The sequence below is a fragment of the Panthera leo genome, chromosome B1, assembly GCF_018350215.1.
Source record: "Panthera leo isolate Ple1 chromosome B1, P.leo_Ple1_pat1.1, whole genome shotgun sequence".
In the NCBI taxonomy this organism is placed as follows: Eukaryota; Metazoa; Chordata; class Mammalia; order Carnivora; family Felidae; genus Panthera; species Panthera leo.
The window spans coordinates 39,602,535-39,624,174 of NC_056682.1; the positions used below are offsets into that span (position 1 = coordinate 39,602,535).

The window sequence follows — 21,640 nt, forward strand, 5'->3', positions numbered from 1 at the left end:
CACAGTTAAATGTCTATCAGGGTGTGACAGCTTTAATATATGTTGTCAAACTCTTTGGCACTCCACCCATCCAACAGGCAGTGCCTAGGATCCCCTCCCCTTCAACCTGGACTGACCAGTAGAACAGAGCAGAATACCATGAAACTCCCAAAGCTGTCAGAAGACTACACCACTTTCTACCTGGCTCTCTCAGGATGATCATTTTTAGAACCCAGCCTGGGTGTTTCTACCGTGGTTACAGGAAGAGGAACCAAGGCCCCAGGCCCTCTGCCCCAGCTAAGCAGGATCCCAGTCTACAGCTAGCACCAACTCGCCAGCCAGGTTAATGGCTGTCTTGGAAGAGGATTCTGTAGCCCCTCCCCACCTCACCCCCACATTCCCCAACTGCCCACTGCCTTTGGACTGCCCCAGCTGATGTGCACGATGTGCAAGCTTTCCACGCCAAGCTCTGCCCAAAGTGCCTATTTGTGGACTCAATAAATGACTGTGTTTGTTTTCAGCCACTATGTTTTGTGGAAGGGTTTGCTATGCAGCAATAAATAACTGATATGCAGGATTACAGAAGACTCTGGCTTCGCCTTAAAAATTCTACATAATTCTATGTATTAAACCCATTATACAAAACACAATACTATATTTTAGAGATAACTAGAAAACTGCAGGTGCAAATTTACCAGAATCTGAATAAAACTGTGTTTCAAAATAAAGGTGGCAAGTAGTTATTGTCTAATAGATTGCTTAATATTGATTGAGCAATTAATACATGAATACTTTTGGAATCGATTTCTAAAGAAATCTACATCTCTTACAGAAAATGTAATTTTACATCCTTTCTTTCCAGAAGGCAGCATTAACTGCATTTAGAGCTAAGTAAAGCTGTTTTTAAGTCTTTATTATCCATATTAGTTATCCACATTCCTATAAATTCATCAATTCTTCCAATCTAGTCCAGGTCCCAGGACATAGATTTCCCTACTGTGGGTCTTAACTCACTATTTCCGCAAAGGAAACATGACAGAAGCTACTGCAAGTATGATATATGAAACTATTAAATAGTAAACAGCTCACATTTCTCCTAACTTGGAATTTGGCTACAGTTTGCCAAAATGAAAAAACAGAAACCATACATAAAACAGCTTTTTCCTTCTAAGCAAAGCCCACTTGTAATAAACTGCATGAGATATTCAAATTTGTTTGATCATAATAGAGCTGTTTAAAAATACATGGCTGGAATTCACATTTGCAGTTTGCAGATGGAACAATAAAGATACTCTGAATTAATAATTAATATGTTATTCAAATCCAGTAGGAAAGGAAGTGGTGTGTTATGCTCACTATCTCACCCTTTTTATCCTTCAAGCCTTAGGCCTTCCCATGGCCTGCTTTGTTCAGTGGTGACTTGAGAAGTTAGGTAGAGTTTGCTGGTGAAATGTATGAGCTAACCACTCTGTGAAAGTCATGGGATGACCGCCATATTCATCAATGCAGGAGACTGGGTTTATTAAAAAGATCCTTGGTTTACTGTGAAACAAAATGGTGGACAACAGGCCACACACATCGTTGAGGTGAGGGAAAGACATTTGAGCATGGTGGCAAATGCCCCACACTGCAGGCGGTGAGTCCAGGTGTCCCCCCAGGCACCTGGGAAGTCCCAGACAGAGGACAGCTGAGCGTGCACAGGATCCCACCTGAATGCCACAGCATGGGGCCTCTAGGTCTCACTGCCTCGGACAAGCCACCAGCCTCAGGTAGCAGGGGCATTTTGTACCAAAAGGTAAAAGTCCACTAACCAACCCAAACCAGGTCACTTTTTTTTTTTTTTAATGTAACCTGCTAATTCACTTTCACCACAGAATAAAATTTAAGAAAGAAATCCATAAGGGTTATAAGACCAAATTACAAATTTCACTGAGGGTGGCAGCCATCCAGGCTTGCTGCATCAAAGCCCTAATGATGGGCCAGGCCTGCGTCATTAGGCTTAGTGGAGACACCAACAGCTGACCCAAACAATGACCTCCCTAAACTGCTTCCCAGCCATGTAGCCTTGAACTCGGCTGCAGGACAGAGAGTACAAGACCTGCCCATATCTTTGTGAAGAGGCACGGCACTGATGCAGTGGTTCTCTAAGTGTGTCCTGGGGTGAACAGCATCAGCACCGTCTGGAAACTAGTGAGAAATGCACATCCTCAGGGACCACACTAGACCTGCTGTACCAGAAGCAGATGGAAAGTCGTCAAGAGGGGAAGCTACCTGTATTTTAACAAGTCCTGTTGGTGATTCTGAGTCACACTGAAGTCTGAGCACCACCAACCAACTGTTCGTAAAGCACTTTGCATGGCACCTGGTGTATATTCTTAGTTCAATAAGTGATAATGAACCATTGCTACAAATAGCTGAACCCATCCCTTCTCTGCGATGCAGATAACACTGTCCTACCTCCAGCAAGTTTGATGTCTGTGATGGAGACACTGGAGATGCTGATAATGATGAAGAGAATGATTAAATGGCAATTGTCTACACAGAGTGACTGGAAGGGGGACAGAGACCAGAAGATGCCCAAATTCATGGCTGAGAATTTATATGGCTATCTCAGAAAAGTGTTGCCTCTGAGGCCATCCGGGACACAAAGTCCTGAGAGGACCTTTTTACACAGAACTTTTCCTTCTTTTAGTACTCATGGTCATGATTCTTCATCACTCATCCAGACACCTTCAGCCACTTAAAAAAGATAGGTTTTAGGGATCCCTGGTCAAAGTCCAGCTGCTGAGCCCCCACGTGGCCTTAGGAATCCAACAAAGAGAAAGCCTGCTTCCTGAAAAGGCCCCACCTCTCCCAAATCTGGCTGAGCTTGCATTGGGTCAGAGAGGACAGATACACGCTTGCCTCACACAAGACTCTCAGGCACAAGCCTGGGAAGATCAGATGGGTCTGACACACTGGGCTCTCTGACTCTTTGTGGAAGGCTTGTTCTGCTGCTCCAATGGAAGCTTTCAGGCTCTGGTCTCCTGTCAGCTCAAAACTTGCCAATAGTGACTCTCCCTCCAACGCTGCCCTAGGCTCTCATCCACACAAGGTCATTTGTCTATTTGTAATTTGATCCACTCCCCGCCCTTCCCCTGCAAACTATCTTTCCCATGTTCACTTGCTGACTGGCTCCAGAGAAGACTGGAGGATGGGAGAGAGGAAGAAGCCAGAGTGCTTCTTCCCTTTCCTCTCTCTGCTCTGAATGGTATCTCCAGCAGCAGCTTTGTCTTCTCCATGGTTCTAGCTCCCACCAGACAGGCCTTCCCTCTATGGTCGCTGCTTCTGGGAGCCTCCATATAGATTTGGCTCTTGGCCTCTGATAACAATAACTCCCCTCTCTTTGTTCTACCAGCCTCAGGGGTGGTAGTGATTTCCTGCTACTGCTAATCTCTGTGTGACCTCATCATCCCCTACTTGGCTTTCCGGTCTTCCAAAGACTTTTATAACTAAGTCCTGGCATTAAAAGGCTTCTGTTTGACTGAGTGGGTCATGACTAATGCAGCCTCCTGTCAGAGCTTCAGGCTTGATCACACCTTACCTGATTTCTGCCCAACTGACTCCACTCCCTACCCAAGACTTTCTTTGGGACCACCTTTTTCCATGGGAAGTCCCCATTCATTCGCATATAGGTCTTTAGTTCTTACCTGTGTGTAATCAACCAGTTTTGATACCAGTCCACCCAACTGCCTGGGCACTAGCCCCAGTCCCAATCACCCAGACTTCACACCCATCTAACCCCAGCTCTCGCAGGGGCAACCAGTCTGTACTGACATTTGCCACCTGTTCTTCCTTACACTCAGTAACAAAGTTAACACACACACTGAGGTTCTCAATAAATATACATTTTAATATTTTTCCAGGAGCAATCGTATACCATTAAGGGAGTAGGTTAATCAGGTGAAAGGAAACTTGTGACTTGAAATAACTAAGTGGCCCCAAACTCGCCTGATATTTTCACAACTTTCCACTTCCTTTTGGCTGGAAAGATACAACAGATGTACAAACTAGAGTCAGAACACAGTGTTCCAGAAAATGAGTATGCTTTTGGCAACTACCCATAAACATGCAGTAAGTACAGTATTAACACCTATCTTGATGCTTCCCATTTTGTAGAGAGATCTGCCCCCATTTCGGGTCTTGTGTTCCAAATGGAATCACTGAATTATCCTTAATGGCAAACCTTAGAAAGCACAACTCTCATAATTAATTTTTCAGAAAGATAAAAAGTTAAAAAAACAAAACAGAGACCACTGTACACAATGAAGATCACAGTGGCGTTGACCTGGGACTGCAGCCAGGACTGGTGAACATGACAGCTTTCTCAGGCGGACAGGCACGTACGTATGCGTGTTGCATACTGCACTCCAGCCTTTGAGAATATTCAGTTAGTGTCCATGAGACCTTCTGGAAAGGGAAAGAGCATGGGTTTCCTTAAATGTTAAGGAAAACACTTGAAGTGATGACTATGTGTGCTTCTGAGCCCTTCTACAGTTACTCAGCTCTTCCCACTTGGCCCTTAGGCCAATGCAGGCAGCTGTCTGAAGGAAAAAAAAACCCATTAATAAAACAGAAGACACAGGCACAGAATTACAGGTTATTTTCTAAAATGAGCCACTGCACAAATGTACAAGGTCTCCAAGAGTCTGTGCAGCAAAGATGACACACAGAAGAGCCACGTCTGCAAAACAGCCCCAGCGCCTCCCACCTGGTGAGTCTGGGAGACCAAGGCTGAGACCCCACCAGCTCACACACATCTCTCATCTTGCTTTGAATTTAGATGCCAAGGGCTTAGTACTTCAGCATCTCTTAACACTATGAACAATGATGTCAAGTCCCGAGAAAATCTATCTATAGTTACACTGACATGAAATCCATTACATTGTTATTATTTTTCTAAAACCACTGACTCAATTTTAAATGTCTACAGAATTGGAAATAATTTAAATCATCATAACTTAATTTTAAAAATAAGAACTTGGACTTTGGTTATTTCTTCCCACTCAAGTTTCTGGATGATTTCATCCCTGAAAACTTACAAAAGGGGGAAAAAATTCAGCTAGAAAATTGTAGCACATGGGTCTCATCTGGGCTGTCTTTGCTCTGCCACTACCTAGTCATATGACCATGAATGTCTGTCATAATCTCTCTCCTCACTCTCTTCCTTGTAAACAATGTGGTTGGATCCATACAGGCCTAAAATCCTCCTGTTAAAATAACTGTACAATTGGCTCCAGAATAAGAACCTAAGAAATCAGATTTTAATTCAAGGTAAATTTGAAGCATGATGAAATAAAAACACTGGCATTTCAGGTTGGGGCAGAGATTGTGAAAATAAAGGAAACAACAATGTGAAGACAAAGGAATACGTGTGATTTAGAAGAGCTTCCAAAAGTTAGGAAGGTTTCCTATAATGTAATGCATATGTCTTGTTTTGTTGTTGTTGTTTTTTTAATTTGGAGTCAAAAGCTTTCTCCTTCAATACCGAATATTTTGCAATATTTCTAAATGATCTAGCCCGACAGCATTTGAGGAAGAAAAAAAATCAAACGTTACTGTACGTCAGCTTTCATCCTGTCACAAAGCCATTAGGACTAATGAAAAACGATGGCATTGTTAAGTTTTATTTATAGTTTCTTCTTAATAAAATGAAAAATGAACAGAGAAACACTCTGAATATAAATTTTTAAAGACTTTAAAGATCTAAGACCAGTAGCAAAAAATATATATGTAGACATAAGCCTATAAGTAGTCTTTTAAAAAAATGTGTAGAAAGATTGTTTATGGCTCCTGCTGAGTTTTGCCTTTCTCCAAGGCATCATAAATAATTAGATGTCCTACAGTCCAGGTCATTGTCATCAGGAATTTCGGGCCCTAACTGTGTCAAAAAGATTGTCTCCAACTTAAATTTTACACATTCTGCCCTAGACACCACTGAGTAGGATAACCCAGTGAAGCAAGATACTGTGCATCATATTTTTTAAGTCACCTCCCCTCATACCAACTAACTACATATTACCCTAAATTAGGTCTAGGAATGGAAAAGAGAAAAATAACATTTGTTTAGCCCTTACTGCCCAAGGCTTCACAAGCTTTATCCCATATAATCAGACAAGTTCACCCAGAACATTTTACTTTTTTCTTCAAAAATTTTTTAAAGTTTATTTATTTAATTTTGAGAGACAGCATGAGCAGGGGAGGGGGGGGGGGGGGGAGGGGACAGAGGATCCAAAGCAGACTCTGCTCTGACAGCAGTGAGTCAGATGCAGAGCTCAAACCCACTAACCATGAGATCATGGTCTGAACTGAAGTCAGACGTTTAACCCACTAAGCCACTCAGGTGCCCCAAACATTTTACATTTTTTAATCCCCCTGTCATAATATAACGATAATAGTGTTACTGTTATTTAAATAGCACTTTGAGCAGGGGTTAAACTCTTCTAGAAAAAGGCCGAAGAGTAAATATTTTAGGGTTTGTGAACCGAGGGGCACAACTGAGGATACTCTGCAGGTACTTACTTACATAATAAGAGAACACACACATTTCCTCAAATTTGTTATTGACAAAATTCAAAAGATAGTAACAGCAATTGAAAATAACATAGATCAAACGAAGAAAAACAGGATTCTTTTGAGAAGGATAACATTTCACTTAATTGAGGTTTAGAATTAGTGTTCCCTCTCATCAGATCTATCGCAAATATGTTATCTATTAAAACCACTCTTAGCTTGTGGGCAGTGCAAAATCAGGCAAGAAGCCAGATTTGCCCCAAACTGGCCAATCCTTGTTTTCCACCTTACAAAGGTTTTCACTGATCATGCATTCAACTAATATTCAGTATATTCCTTCAGTTATTCTTCAAAAGAATTCTGATGAGTATGTACCACTAGGCAATGAGGGTATCTAAATGGGCAAGTCAGGGTCCCCACACTAGGATCTAAGCATGCTACCCCCAAGGGGCTCATTGTGTACTGGAAGAGAGTATACTAAATGCCACAACAGGGATGTATTTGGGTCAGGCGAGGGCCGGCTAGCACAAGGAGGGAGTGGCCGCCTCTGCCTAACATAGCCAGGGCTGCTCCAGGGTTAAGAGCCCAAAGTCTTCAGGTCCCAGCCTCCCATTTGCTAGCTGTGTGACTTGCACAGGACATTTAACCTCTCTCTGCCTCTGTTTCCCAACTGTAAAATGAAGATGATCATAATGGTGCCTACCCTACAGGTACCACAAGAGGGTTGTTGTGAGAACCCCACAAGTGCATGTAGACCATTTAGAGCAGTGACTGGCACACAGGAAGCACATGCAAATGTTAGCTGCTCTCATTATGACAGAGAGGACTATAATGGAGCTGAATCTTAAATGATGAGTAGGAATTTCCCAGGAAGACAAGGTAGAGAGAGCCTTCCAAGCAGAAGGCAGTGTGTGCAAATGAATACAAATATGAGAAGCAATCCCAAGTGGTTTGCTGTAGCTCAGAAGTGCAGGGGGTTAAGGCAGGAGATGAATATGGCGAGAACAGATCACAGAGGGCTCATGTGTGCCATTCATAGGAATTGGTCCTTGATCCCACACCAAGGGGATGTGCAAGTTTTAAGCAGCTCAGAGCATCAGCATTGTAGGATCTAACAGCAGGGTGGAGGATGGCCAGGAAGAGGCAAGGATGGGGACAGAGAGGGGCGCCTGGGTGGCTCAGTCGGTTGAGCACCCGACTTCGGCTCAGGTCATGATCTCAAGGTCCGTGGGTTCAAGCCCCACTTCGAGCTCTGTGCTGACAGCTCCAAGCCTGGCCCTGCTTGAGATTCTGTGTCTCCCTCTCTCTCTGCACTCCTCCCCCGAACTTGCACGCTCTCTCTCTCTCTCAAAAATAAATGAACATTTAAAAAATTTTTTAATTTAAAAAAAAGGAGGGGGGGGGGCAGAATGGGACAAAGCAAGTAAACATGAGGCTGAAGCAACGGCAACAAGGAGAGATGATCATGGCCCCAAAAAGAAAACTGATGGTGAAGGCATGGAGGGAACACTTGGGAGCCAAGCAGTAATTTCAGTCTTAATGACACTCAGCTGTGGGTCCCAAGGGAGAGGAATGAGGAGGAGTCCAGAATGACACCCAGATCTCTGGTCTTGGTATAAGGTGAACGGGTAGGAGTTCAGGCAGAGGAATAGTAATGGCAGGGAGGGTGTCCAGACAGAATGGTGAACCAGATCAGCCCTGGGGGAGGTCGGGCCATCTCCCTGCAAGACAGCTAGGCATCAAGTACCAGGGCAGGGCAGAAGTGGAACGGAAGGAAGAGCAAGAGTGATGGTCAGGAAAATGTGGAGACTGAGCCAAGGGCAGCGGGGGGTGAGGGGTGTGGCATCAGAGAGGGAGGGGCACCGGAGCTCCTGGGAACCCAGTACCAGCCAGCACCACAGGGTGGGCCCAGCTGTTTGGGGGACCTTGCTGGGGCTGAGTAGAGCAATGGGGAATGAGCTCACTTTGGGATGTGCTGACTTTAAGGAGCTCAGGAGGGAGCTGTAACCTGGAGTCTGGAGTTCAGAAAAGTAGGTCTGGAAATACAGATTCAAGGGTCATCAGAATATATGTGAAGGGTGACACCCCACCTGGAGAGACTAAAGAGAACTCAAAAGAGAGAAATAGGATATTGAGAGAGAACTATCTAAATTTTTTTAAGTTTATTTATATATTTTGACAGAAAGAAGGTATAAGCAGGGGAGAGGCAGGGACAGAGAGGAGAGAGAGAGAATCCCAAGCAGGCTCTGCACTGACAGCACAGAGCCCGATGCAGGGCTCAGACTCACAAGATCTCACAAGATCATGACCTGAACCGAGACCAAGAGTCAGACGCATAACAGACTGAGCCACCCAGGTGCCCTGAGAAAGAACTATCTAAAGGGAAAGGAAAATCAAAGGTAAGTGGTGTCCCAGGAACCAAAAAGGAAGGTCAAGAATAAAGTAGTCAAGTATGGATGTCAGATCTGGCAAAAAAAAAAAAAAAATTCGAGGAAGATGGAGGCCAGCACATCTCTGACCTGACAATCAGATTCACAGTGAGAAGGGTCAGAGCAGCTTGCAGGAAAGCTTGAACTTCAACAGGTGAATAGTGACTGGGAAGTTATAAGGTGGTAGCAAAATTTAGGCTCTTAGAATCCCACTTGTGACTGACTATATCCCAAGGAAATGAGAACACTATCTCAAAGAGATACCTGCCCCTCCAGGTTCACTGAAGCATTACTTACAGTAGCCAAGACACAGAAAGTGACCATCGACAGATGAACGATAGCGAAGGCATGGTACATAAATACAATGGAATATATCATTCAGCCATTAAAAAAGAAGGAAATCCTGCCATTTGTGACAACACGGATGGACCTTGAGGGCCCTCTGCTAAAATGAGATAAGCCAGACAGAGAAAGACAAATACCTGACATTCTCACATGTGGAATCTAAAAGAGATGAATTCACAGGGACAGAGAGTAGAATGGTGTTTCCTAGGCTAGAGGGTACGTGCAACAGGGAGACATTGCTCAAAGAGGACAAATTCCCAGCCACACAGTGAATAAATTCCGGGGATCTAATGTGCAGCATACTGTATTATGGGGGCACCTGGGTGGCTCAGTTGGTTAAGCATCCACCTTTGGCTCAGGTCATGATCTCACAGTTCGTGAGTTCAAGCCCCATTGGGCTGGCTCTCTGTTGTCAGCGCAGCGCCCGCCTCAGATCCTCTGTCTCCCTCACTCTCAGCCCCTCTACCATGCACATTCTCTCTCTCTCTCTCCTCTCTCTCTCTCTCTCTCTCTCTCTCCCTCAAAACTAAATAAACATTAAAAACAATGCTGTATTATATACTTGAAAGTTGTTATGAAAGTAGATCTTAAATGTTATGACCACACATGTAAAAAGTATCTCAGGGGATGGAGGTGTTAGCCAACCTTATCGTGGTAATCATTTTGCAGTAGATATGTGTGTCAAATTACCACATTGTACACCTTAAACTCACACGTGTTACATGTTGATAAAATTCAATAAAGTTGGGGGGAAAAACCTGTAAGCTGTTGAGGGGAGGTAGGAAGAGGTAGTTGTAAAAGAGCAGTCCCATGAGGTGCCCACTGTCGTGCCATTTCTCACAAATAAAGAAAATAAGACCCGGATATTTGTCCTAGTTCCCTCAACTAAAAAGTAGGAAAGCTGGAATTCAATTCCACGCCTCCTGGTTCGAAGACCAATACTCTCTCTACTTTGGAAACATTGCGTTTTTGGTTAGGATGTAGGAAAAAAAACTACAGCTAGGTACAATGGGAATATTAATAAACATGTACTTTTGTTAATGCTTTTAGCTTTTCCAGGGCAATAAAAATACTGGAATGGGCACACAGCATAGGGCATAATCTCAACAACATCCATACAACCCTTCCATAGAGACATTTACATTGTACAGAAAATGAAACAGGTTCACAGGCTAAGTAACTTGCCCAAAGAGGAACAAGGATGGGCAAAGGAGCAGTGATTCCGGAAGAGGTCAGTCTGGAGGCACTCTTGGTACTGATTTAAAACTTAAGTACCTCACACCTATTAGGATGGCTACTATCCAAAAAAAACAGAAAACAAACAAAAACCAAGAAACAATACACGTTGGCGAGGATATGGAGAAACTGGAATTTTTGTGCATTGCTTCTGGGAATGTAAAATGATGCAGCTGCTGTGGAAAATGGCATGGCTGTTCCTCAAACAACTGTTTAAAAATTATCATATGCAGAGTGCCTGGCTGGCTCAGTCAGTAGAGCATGTGACTCTCAATCTCGGGGTTGTGGGTTCAAGCCCCACGTTGGGTGTGGAGTCTATTTAAAAATAATAATAATAATAATAATGATAGTTTTAAAATGATCCAGTAATTCCACTTTTAGATATATACCCAAAAGAATTGAGAGCACAGTCTCAAAGAAATATTTGTATGCTCACATTCACAGTAGCATTATTTGGGGTTTTTTTAAGTTTACTTTCATTTATTTTGAGAGAGAGATAGAGCAAGCGGGGGAGGGGCAGAGAGAGAGGGAGACAGAATCCCAAGCAGGCTTGGCACTGTCAGTGCAGAGCCCAATGCAGGGCTCGAACCCACGTGGGAACCGTGAGATCATGACCTGAGCCCAAGTCAAGAGTCAGACGCTTAACCAACTGAGCCACCCAGCCACCCCTTAGTAGCATTATTTGTAATAGCCAAAAGTTGGAAGCAACCCAACTGTCTATCAACAATGAGTAGATAAACAAAATGTGGTATATACATTGGAATGAAGTATTAATCTTTAAAAAAAGGAAATTCTTGGGCACCTCACCACCTCACCTCAGGGAGTATCTATTATGTGATACACAGAATGTATCTTTAGGTATAAACTAAGACCCCCCCCCCCAACCCCGACACCTATACTGACAATTGAATTTAAAACATTTTATGTTCCTTTATCTTTCTGTAATCGTCTTTTCTTTCTTGAACAAATTTGCTAATGGCAAAAGCTGAATACACGCTAAAAATGTCAATGATTATACTACCAGGAGCTGTCAATCTGGGAGAAGGCAATCCAATTGCTAATTTAGAAATAGGCAAAATTCATTGAAGGCCTTGAGGTAGCTTTCCTGCAGTGCCTCCCACTGTGGCAAAGACTGCTAGTGCCCATACAGTACCCATCCTTCTCTTTTTTTCCTTTGAAACAGAACACCTGTATTCTTGAGGGGGGCAAAATGCCCAGAGAAAATTACTTTTTCCACATCCCTGGAAGACAGAGATGGCCAGTAAGGTATCAATGGAAGTCCTTAGGCTGGGTTTCTAGAAAAGAATTGTAAAGAGAGCTTATTCAACTGGCAGTTACCCTTTTGGTCTTCTACCCTTCATTCTTTTTCCTTTAGTCTGACAGACTTCATGGCTGGAGCTGCAGCAGCCTTCTTGAGCCAATGAAGAAATGAGACCAAGAGAATCTCAGTTACCCTGACATCCTTAAGTCACCAAGGCAGTGAGAGCAACTCTACCTCCAGTCTTCTTATTAAGAAAATAAGCCCTTTAGAGTTTAAAATCATGCAGTGGTGGCAGAGGGGTCTGTACTCTCAGCCAAATGCTATTCTTAAACAGGTAAACTTGGGACACTGAAAAGATCCTATCTCTGTGAAGTAATGAAATGTTAGAAATGAATCTCTGTGTTAGAAATGAATGGTGCTATTGGGCTCTCTGCTGTCAGCACCGCTGAGCGGGCTTCGGATCCTCTGTCTCCCTCTCTCTCTGCCCCTCCCCAGTGCACGTGTGTTCTTGCTCTCTCAAAAATGAATGATTCTAATGATAAGGATGATGATGACAATGACATTAACCCTCATGAAGCACATCCTAGGTGGCAAGTACTGAGGCACAGAAAGGTTAGGTAATTTACCTAAGGTTTCACGGCTATAAATGCTGAGGCTGGGCTTTAAATCCAGGGAGTCTGGAGGCACCTGGGTGGCTCAGTCAGTTAAGCATCTGACTTCAGCTCAAGTCATGATCTCATGGTTCGTGAGCTTGAGCCCCACATCTGGTTCTATGCTGACAGCTCAGAGCCTAGAGCCTGGAGCCTGCTTCGGATTCTGTGTCTCCCTCTCTCGGTCCCTGCCCCACTCACGCCCTGTCTCTCTTTGTCTCTAAAAAATAAATTTAAAAAAGAACATTAAAAAAAATCATTGTTAAATCCAGGCAGTCTGGCTCCAGAGTACATGTGTTTAACTTCAAGACAATATCAAACATAACAAACTAATATACACACACAAACCAATCTCCACAGACACACTAATCTTAAAGAAGCTTTGTCAATTCATTAATGAAAATTCTTATCATATGTCATCCCTAAATCGCTCTTCTATTTGAGAAATTATTTTCTGTAGGACCTGAGATTCTTATAGCTCTGGCAAAACATCTGACTGGCTTCACAGCTGTTTTACACATTACCATAAATACTGTTTAGACCATTACCATAGTCTCTGATAGAAAGCCTTCCTGTCCACCATCCACTATTACAAGATGAATCTCCCAAAAATGGAGATTTGATCACATCACACCCTTCACCGAAGTCTTCAGTGACCTCTGTTACCTGAATAAAGTCCAAACGCCTTAGTCCGTATGCGCTCTTGGCAACTTTCCCACCTTCCCACCTCTCCCCTTCACACTCCAAACCCTCCCAATTGAGCCACTGGTTGTGCCCTGTATTCACCTAGGTTTTCCCATCCTGAACCTTGTTATATACTGTCTAGCCCTCCTGGATGCACATCCTCTCTCACTCCTCCCCAAGCCCCATGTGTCCCCATCATACCAAATCCTCAAGCCCCAAATCAAAGCCTCACGTGCCATATTAATGGCTCCTACCTGACAAGCACCAAGCTGTCATGGGTCTGGTCTAGGAGGAAAAGCACTGGGTCTTCTCTAGGTTTTTCACAGGTCTCCACTAAAGAGAGTAAATGTAGCCCAGCCCTGCAACAGCCCCACTCTTAGACCAGAGCCAAGGACTGGGATCCCTCCCCTCCAACACACACCCTCCTCAGCCCCCTTCCTGGTGTGCTCTAACTTCCCTCCTTATCTTATCTGATCAAAATCAACACCATGAACAGTCTTCAGGCTAAGAATAGTTCCCAAAGGGATACTTACACCCCTAAGGATATGTAGAAAGGGGTAGGAGAAGGCTGCAGAACCGCTCTGACCAGCTTGAGGGGTCCAGCCAACACGAGGCTGCTGCCCTTCTAATCCACTGACCAAAACCATCCTAGTCAGGGAAATTCAGAAGGGAACTTGCTCAAGGTTGTTACATCACAAGAAGGGGCTTACTTCTCCTAAGAGACTCAAGTAACTGGAGGACTGATTACTATCAGCCAGGCCACGTAGTATCTCACATGGGAAAACAAAGTTTAGTCAAATACAAGGAATCGTCTTCTGGCTTGCAAGTCTCACTGGTTGATACAAAGTTACCAGATTCATTCACTTAAAAACATATTCTAAACAAAGTCCTGCACAATATCCAAACCTTGAGCTACGCAGTATGGCTAATTTTAGTTTTCCTCCAGGTAAGCTACACCTATCAGTGTTCTCTGAGCAACTGCCCATTCCCAGGGAGACACTGGCTCTTCTTCGCTCACCTGACACCTAGCTCTCAGAGGCCTCGCGTGCAGCGTGTGGTGATCTGGCTGCTCCATCCTCCCAACAACCAGCCATCCGCTCTTCCAGCCTCCAGGAAGACTAACACTCTACCCTGCACATGCCAGATGTTCTAAAAGGTTTGAAGGAATGAAAGAATAAGAGTCCCCCAAACCAGCCACACTTACTGGTTAATTAGGCAAATCACTTGGCCATCCCCACACTCTCCCTTCCTCTGCCACTGCCTCCCCCACCCCTGCCTGGAAAAACAAGGCAATCAATGAAAGTGCTGCCAAAGAGGAGACAAGAAGAGTAACAGGGCATCTGAGTCACACTTGGACCCCTGTTACATAGGGGGTTAGATGAGCTTTTCCAAAGCACCACTAATACTCTCTTTAAAAATCTATTTAAAAATAGATTTCTAAAGTCTCCCCACCCTACAATCACACACGGCCCTTACAGAGGAAGCCACAGCATGGAAGAGAGTGGTTCATACCCTTTCCTTTGTCAGTGAACCCACCAACCCTCCCCAATTTAACATTTAACTCATTTAAATTAAGGAAAATTCTATTTCCAGCTCAAAGAGGATTTCACAAAACAGCAAAGGGTCATTGTCCCTGTGGTGTGTGAACCCAAGCCCGGCTCCACCCATATCTATGTTGTGGGGAACAGAATTTCCTCAACATCCTCAAAGGAAACATTACTTCCTAAAAGGAAAACCGCAGTGGAGACTGATGGTCACCTCCGGTTGCAGTCAGGCCACTGTCGTGCAGGCAATCAAGAATGTGAAAAATGCCAGTGCTAAAATCAGACACTGGAATACACTGAATCAGGTTTAAAGGAGTGCCTTTTCCCAGCCTGAAGTCCACAAAACATCCAGAAGAATCTCTTTTTTGTCTCTGACCACAAAGGAAGAAGAGGAATCATTTTGATGGGGAAAGAGTAAATAATGGTAATAAATGTCTGTCGCTCCTGTGCCACAGATGCCTCTAAAGGTCAGGGTCCCCCCAGGATGTGACTCCAGGCACTGGCCTTGTGCTGTGGGCCCTCATTTCCCTTATCAGAGCAAAATCAACACAACAGACCGTCCTCAAGCTAAAAATACTTCACAAAGGGGAAACTGTAACCGTAAGGCTGTATAGAAAGGGGCAGGAGGGGGGCCCTAGGGAAGCTCTGACTGGTCCAGCCAACATGAGGCTACTGCCTTTCTGACCTACCGACCAAAGTCACCCAAGTCAGAGAAATCCAGAAGGCAGCTCAAGAAAAAAAGCAGCATGAGGTGAAATAGGATTTGAGCACACCAACAGTGTTGATGGAAATACTGGTACAAAACCCAGGAAATTCCCATTTGGTTGACAAATAAATCAAGCAGTTCTGTGTCCAAAGGCACTGTACAATTAAGCATTAACCAATTACAACATTTAACTCCCCATTAATAGCCCTGGGAACTGAGGGGCTCAATAACACCTCAGTCACCAACCTGTTTACCAATTATTTCATTTAAAGCTGTGCGATTTAAGATAAGGACATTCGAGTGGGATAGGTCAGCCTCAGGAAGAATGATAATGCCTCTACCAGCACTGCCTAGAAGTAACACAGTATCAGAGATGGAGACCGTTTTTATTTAAAGAGTCATTGGGGTGAAGGAAGCCCTTCAGTCTGGTACTGAGGTCAAAGTAGCTGATCACATTACCTTGTTTTGTTTACGTTTTAATGTCAGAATAATGCAATAATTCCTACCTGCAAAGGAATACCTGTAGTGCATACATCTAAGTTGTAAAGCATACTGGTAAATTCAGCACCCATCATCACGAGGGTGCAAGTGCATCTATCACAAGGGAGTCCTGGCAAGGGGACATATTTTCATCGCTATTAGTCAGCATCTTTGAATCTGACCCACTGATTAATGACCACTCCAGATTTTAGGATCTTTTCCTGAAACTTGTGGTCTCCCATGATTAAGGCATTCCCAGGAATACACTGAGGAGGACGGGTTTCCTTTACAAGCCAATCAAGTGAAATAGAGCCAAGCCACTCCAGTTCTTCACCTACAAAACATGCTACCCAGTGTTCACGGTGAGTTAGGAAAGTCACATCCACAAGGCATGCACAAACCCACTGTAGTAAAGGTACTCAACTACATTTGAGCCAAAGACTCAGCACTGCACCCAAAAAGAGGGTGCCATATGAAAGTCAAGAGGTGAGAAAGACTTCCTCCTCCTTACCTCTCTATCCTTTCTCCAATTGTACTCACTATCCTATTCATTCCCTATGAGTTTTTAAACCAAAAAAAGCACAGAAGTTCAGGGGGAGAGGGCACAGCCATCAACATTACATGGAGGGGTGGCAAGTGTCCCCTAACCCTGGAGAGGTCTAATGTCCACACATTCTTCTCATGGTGTCCCAATATACGACACCCAATATTTATATCCCAGTTCTGTCTCTTATACGTGTGTGGACTTAGACATGGTGTTTTACTGCTCTATGCCTGTTTCATCATTTGTGCATAATCATGTCCATCCCACAGAAAGGGATGACATCAGATAAAGTATGTGAAGTCCCCGTAAGCTGATTATTATTGTATACATGTTTGTGTCTGTGTTGTTGTTGTTGTTGTTGTTGTTAGGAGATATTGAGGGCAAGATCAGAAAACAGGGCAAAAGCTAGATTAAAGGATATGTTGCCCTACATTCTGATTAAATGCTTATAACAAGACAGGAACGTCTTTTCAGAAAAGAAATTAACCCTTCTTTAGATATTAGAAAGAGAACTTAAAGTTATGCCCAGTGGTCCATTGATGCCTATTGATATTAGAATTCATTCTCATTTAACAAATATTTTATATGTATGTATGATGCCAGGCACCAAGCTGGGCACCAGGAATACAGTGATAAACAAGAAAGCAAGGTCCTGGCCTCAAGGGGGTTATATTCTAGTTGGGGAAGGGGAGACAATAAGCAAGTGAACAAATTAACAGACAATTTCAATGCGGTGCTAAGAAGGAAAAAATAGGGTACAATGCTTCAGTCTAGCTGCTGGTGGATGGGGGAACTATTTTGGATGCGCTGGTCAAGGAAGGCTCACCTGAAGAAGTATAATTTAATGTAAGGGAATAAAGTGGTTCCAGTACAGGGAACAGCAAGTTCTCCAGGGGCCAGGAAGCCCTGGGCAAGTTCAAGGGCCTAGAAGAAGGCCAGGATGGCTGCATGCTTTAACAAAGTGCTTCTCAACTTGGCAAGCAGTGGAATCCCCAGCCGTAGGAGCCCCTGATGTTGGAGTCTGCTCCCAGACTCGAATAGGATTGCCCTGGTGCAGCCTGGGCGTGGGGAGTTTGCCAGGCTCCCCAGATGTTTCTGAAGCACATTCCAAGTTGAGACCCACACAGGATAAGCTGGCAGATGAGGCTCAGTAAAGAGTCCTGGGGCACTTGGGGATTGAGGCCTTCCTCTTTTAAAGGCCACTTCCAAACCTTTGTTCCTGTCAGCAACTACACCAAACACACAGGTGAAGGCCAGGTTGGAGCACATGTCCACAGTAGGTGGAAATGACTAATTACTTTTTATTTTCACTTCACAGCCTGGAAGCAGGCAAGACTATGTGTGTGAAGTATTTACTCCCTGGAGGTTTGACTCTTCCTCCTGAAGGAATACTTCCAGGAAAACGTTGCTAGTAAATCGGCTTAATCCCTATCCCTATAAATTATCTGCGACTTCTGAGTTAAAGTGTTTTTAAAAAATACCAAAAAGAAGGCATAAATTAATTGTAATTATCTCTGTCATCCCATAAAATGCATAATTAAAAATTAACACAGCATGACAATGGATGGGGAGTGAACAGGGTCTATAATCCAGATGTCGAGAAATAATGACCAGCCGAGAAACAGTCGGGCAAGGTTGCTGCTGTCATCTGGCCTATTTTATGGCACATGTCATAAGGCGGTAAAATCACCTGTAAAAGGACGGTTCCTGTAAAAGAAGTAGATCATCATAACGACTGTGGGTTTGGTGACAAGAAGCACACCAAAGTCACCATAGTGGTCTCCTCCCGGGAGGGAGGCAGGAGAACAAAGAACACCTTTATCAGAAATACTTTATTTCTTCCATTTCAGAAGCACTGAGGCAAACATGGCACAACGTTAAAACTCTTCATTAATTCTAGGGAGTGGTCCATGAATGCTCCTGCTATTACTGCCTGTACTTTTCTGTATGAAAAAAGAAAAGAGAGCATGTTTAAAGGGTAAAACTTCTTCATTTAACACTTCTTGTATAATGCGTTAAATTGGGCTGAAACCCTGTAATTATTTCTTCCTTACGGTTTGCCAGTTTCGGAGGCCGTGCTCCTGAATTCTTCACCAGCATCTGTGCTCCTGTTATATTAATGCTCGGGAGCTGTGAATTGCCTAGTAGACTGTCTAGTTCACATTCTCCCCTGTTATTCAATGGAATTACCCCTCAATCTCCCCTCTGACATTTCTTCTAAAAGTACCCCAGAAAGGATTAATTAGACAGTCACCATATTCTCCAAGGAAGACAGACTCTGTGGTTCACCACCCCACCAGAACCCTGCTGCTACCTCAGAGATTTCAGGTCAATCTTTACATATTCTTTTTTTTTCTTAATTTACACTTTCAATATAAATATATTTTGGAGGGCAATTTGACTTTAGGCTCTTGTATGTCTTTAAAGGAGAATTCATAGTCCTTGTGCCAAGTCAGGCCCAATAAAAAGTAAGTAATCATCAAAAGTGATAGTTTAGCAGTGCTGGAGGGAGAATAGACAGAAGCTGGAAGTTTTAAAACTGCTATTTTCAACCTGAAATGTTTATCAATCAATTTTACAGCAGCGGAAAACATTTCCCTCCTGCAGGAAGGTGGGGCGGGGAGGAAGCAGAAAAAGACACAAAGGAAGAGATTCCAACAAGTTCAACAATAAATTTTAACAGGACTCACTTTGGTGATGAAATATAGTAGATCAAATCTTGTATGCTGAATGGCAGGAAGTAATGTATTCCAGCACTGTAGTATCTATTTAAAGGGACAGCACATGGGAATGCAAGCTGGTGCAGCCACTCTGGAAAACATTATGGAGGTTCCTCAAAAAACTGAAAATAGAACTACCCTACGACCCAGCAATTGCACTACTAGGCATTTATCCAAGGGACACAGGTGTGCTATTTCGAAAGGACACATGCATCCCCATGTTTATAGCAGCACTATCAACAATAGCCAAAGTCTGGAAAGAGCCCAAATGTCCATCGATGGATGAATGGATAAAGAAGATATATATACATATATATATATATATACGTATATATACGTATATATACGTATATGTATATATATATACATACACACACACACACACACACACACACACACACACACACAATGGAGTATTACTTGGCAATCAAAAAGAATGAAATCTTGCCATTTGCAACTATGTGGATGAAACTGGAGGGTATTACGCTAAGTGAAATTAGTCAGAGAAAGACAAAAATCACATAACTTCACTCATATGAGGACTTTAGGAGACAAAACAGATGAACATAAAGGAAGGGAAGCAAAAATAATATAAAAACAGGGAGGGGGACAAAGCAGAAGAGACTCATAAATATGGAAAACAAACTGAGGGTTACAGGAGGGGTTGTGGAAGGGGGGATGTGCTAAATGGGCAAGGGCCACTAAGGAATCTACTCCTGAAATCATTGTTGCACTACACATGCTAACTAATTTGGATGTAAATGTTAAAAAATAAAAAATAAAACAAGTTAAAAAATAAATAAATAAAGGGACGGCACAAATAAAACTTATATGAAAGCTTCTAGAGTACAAATTGCTAAGTCAACGTTACTACACTTAAAAATTAGTTTTTGCAGCGGGGTGGGAGGACCTCCTGGGTGGCTCAGTCGGTTAAGCATCTGACTCGATTTCAGCTCAGGTCATGTTCTCACAGTTCTTGAGATTGAGCCCTGTGATGGGCTCTATGCTGACAGTGCAGAGCCTGCTTGGGATTCTCTCTCTCCCCCTCTCTCAACCTCTGCCACATTCTCTCTCCCTCTCTCTGTCAAATTTAATAAATAAGCTTTAAAAAAAGAATTAGTATTTTTCAGAAGCTTAATTGCCCAATGTATCTCAGGCAATTAAAAAAGAAGAACACTGAGTGTCCCCTAATTTATTTCTATTCCCAGCTGACATGTGGCTTGCCCACAGGTGGCCATTTCCTGCCTCTTTGCTGGGATGTCCCACACTCTTCAAAACTAGGAAAGGGTAAACTAACAGCATGTGGCATCTTTGACATGCCTGGCATGAGTGGGCTAGCCACTTTCAAATCTTACTTCATTGATTTTTCTCAAGAATCCCAAATATGGTATCATCTCCAGTTTACCAATGAGGAAGCTATGTGTCCAAGATCACAGGAGTAATAAAATGGTGAGGCCAGGTTGGAACTCATGGCTATTCAACTCCAAAACTCACACTCCTTCCTTTGTACCCCGCCCAACTACATAGGAACACTAAGAGTACAGATGCGCCAAAGAAGATCTTAGCTGCCTGCACTAGGTACCAAGGAATGGTTGTAATGATTGTAATTCACATCGCCTACCTCTATCAGTGAACACTCTATTTCTGAAGATTTATTCTGCTTGTTCTCCAAGGGCCTAAGTGGCCCCGGAGTACTTCTACCAAACTACCAAACTGAGCACATCCTAAAGACATGCCCACAAAACTCTTCCTTATTCTCCATCAAGTCTCTGCACTCCAACCACCACCATCAAAAAACAGATGCACCAACCACTGCATTTCTTTTAATTGCCTTCTGGACCAAAATGGTACCAAGAAAGAAAAAAATCACGCGGACAATTTCTGTTACCTTACTAAAGATAGGTGACCATCTCACTGCGGTCCCTAAATGCACATATAGCAACACCGGCAGCATTTTCAAAACTGTGCAGAGGGCAGAGTTTGACAGGAAGCATCCCAGCTGTGGTAACTGACTGCTTGCCATAAGAGCTACTAGGTGAACCCTGTGCAGAACATTTAAAAATGTCATTATAAGGAAACACAGTCACAATCTTCCCCTCCAACAAAAAATATTTTCAATAAACAGCCTAGAATGTTCTCTCTTCCTCCTGTCTCCCAACACCCAATCCCATCACTTTCAGGAAAGCTCACCTGATTAGTACCCGTCTACTCTAAATAGCTCCTTTATCCTGAATTCCCAGATTCTCCTTTATTGCTGAATTATCAAATAACGGTTTGTGCTCGTTTGTGAGATTTTAAGCCATTTCACAAGGACTGGACTCTGTCGAGGGTATACAGAGCCATTGGACAATTTCTGCTCTCAGGAAGGTGAGCCACACTGAACAGAGAGGGATAACAAGCCACATACTGTACCACATAAGAGATTTGGGGAGCACAAAAGAAAGGGGTAGGGAAAGAAGTTCAGGAAAGGCCTCAGGTAAGAGGTAGCATTTCAATGGGTTCTAGATGCT

At 43.3% G+C, this 21,640-nt stretch overlaps 1 protein-coding gene and 1 non-coding gene across 5 annotated transcripts in view; one reads left to right on the forward strand and one right to left on the reverse strand.

Moving 5' to 3' along the window:
- The window catches only part of CSGALNACT1 (chondroitin sulfate N-acetylgalactosaminyltransferase 1), a 339,639-nt gene that overhangs the window by 272,223 nt on the left and 45,776 nt on the right, over positions 1-21,640 (reverse strand). For 2 of the 4 annotated variants that reach the window (XM_042934685.1, XM_042934692.1), the window contains exon 1: positions 13,670-13,764. The exons of 1 other annotated variant lie outside the window; for it this stretch is intronic. The gene's annotated coding sequence lies outside the window, so the exon portion shown is untranslated. Of the gene's footprint in view, positions 1-13,669; positions 13,765-19,100; positions 19,222-21,640 lie in introns of those variants that run through there. One more of the 4 variants, XM_042934686.1, reaches the window with a different exon arrangement.
- On the forward strand, positions 10,778-10,850 carry TRNAE-CUC. Its single transcript has one exon. It is a non-coding gene; the product is annotated as a tRNA-Glu (tRNA).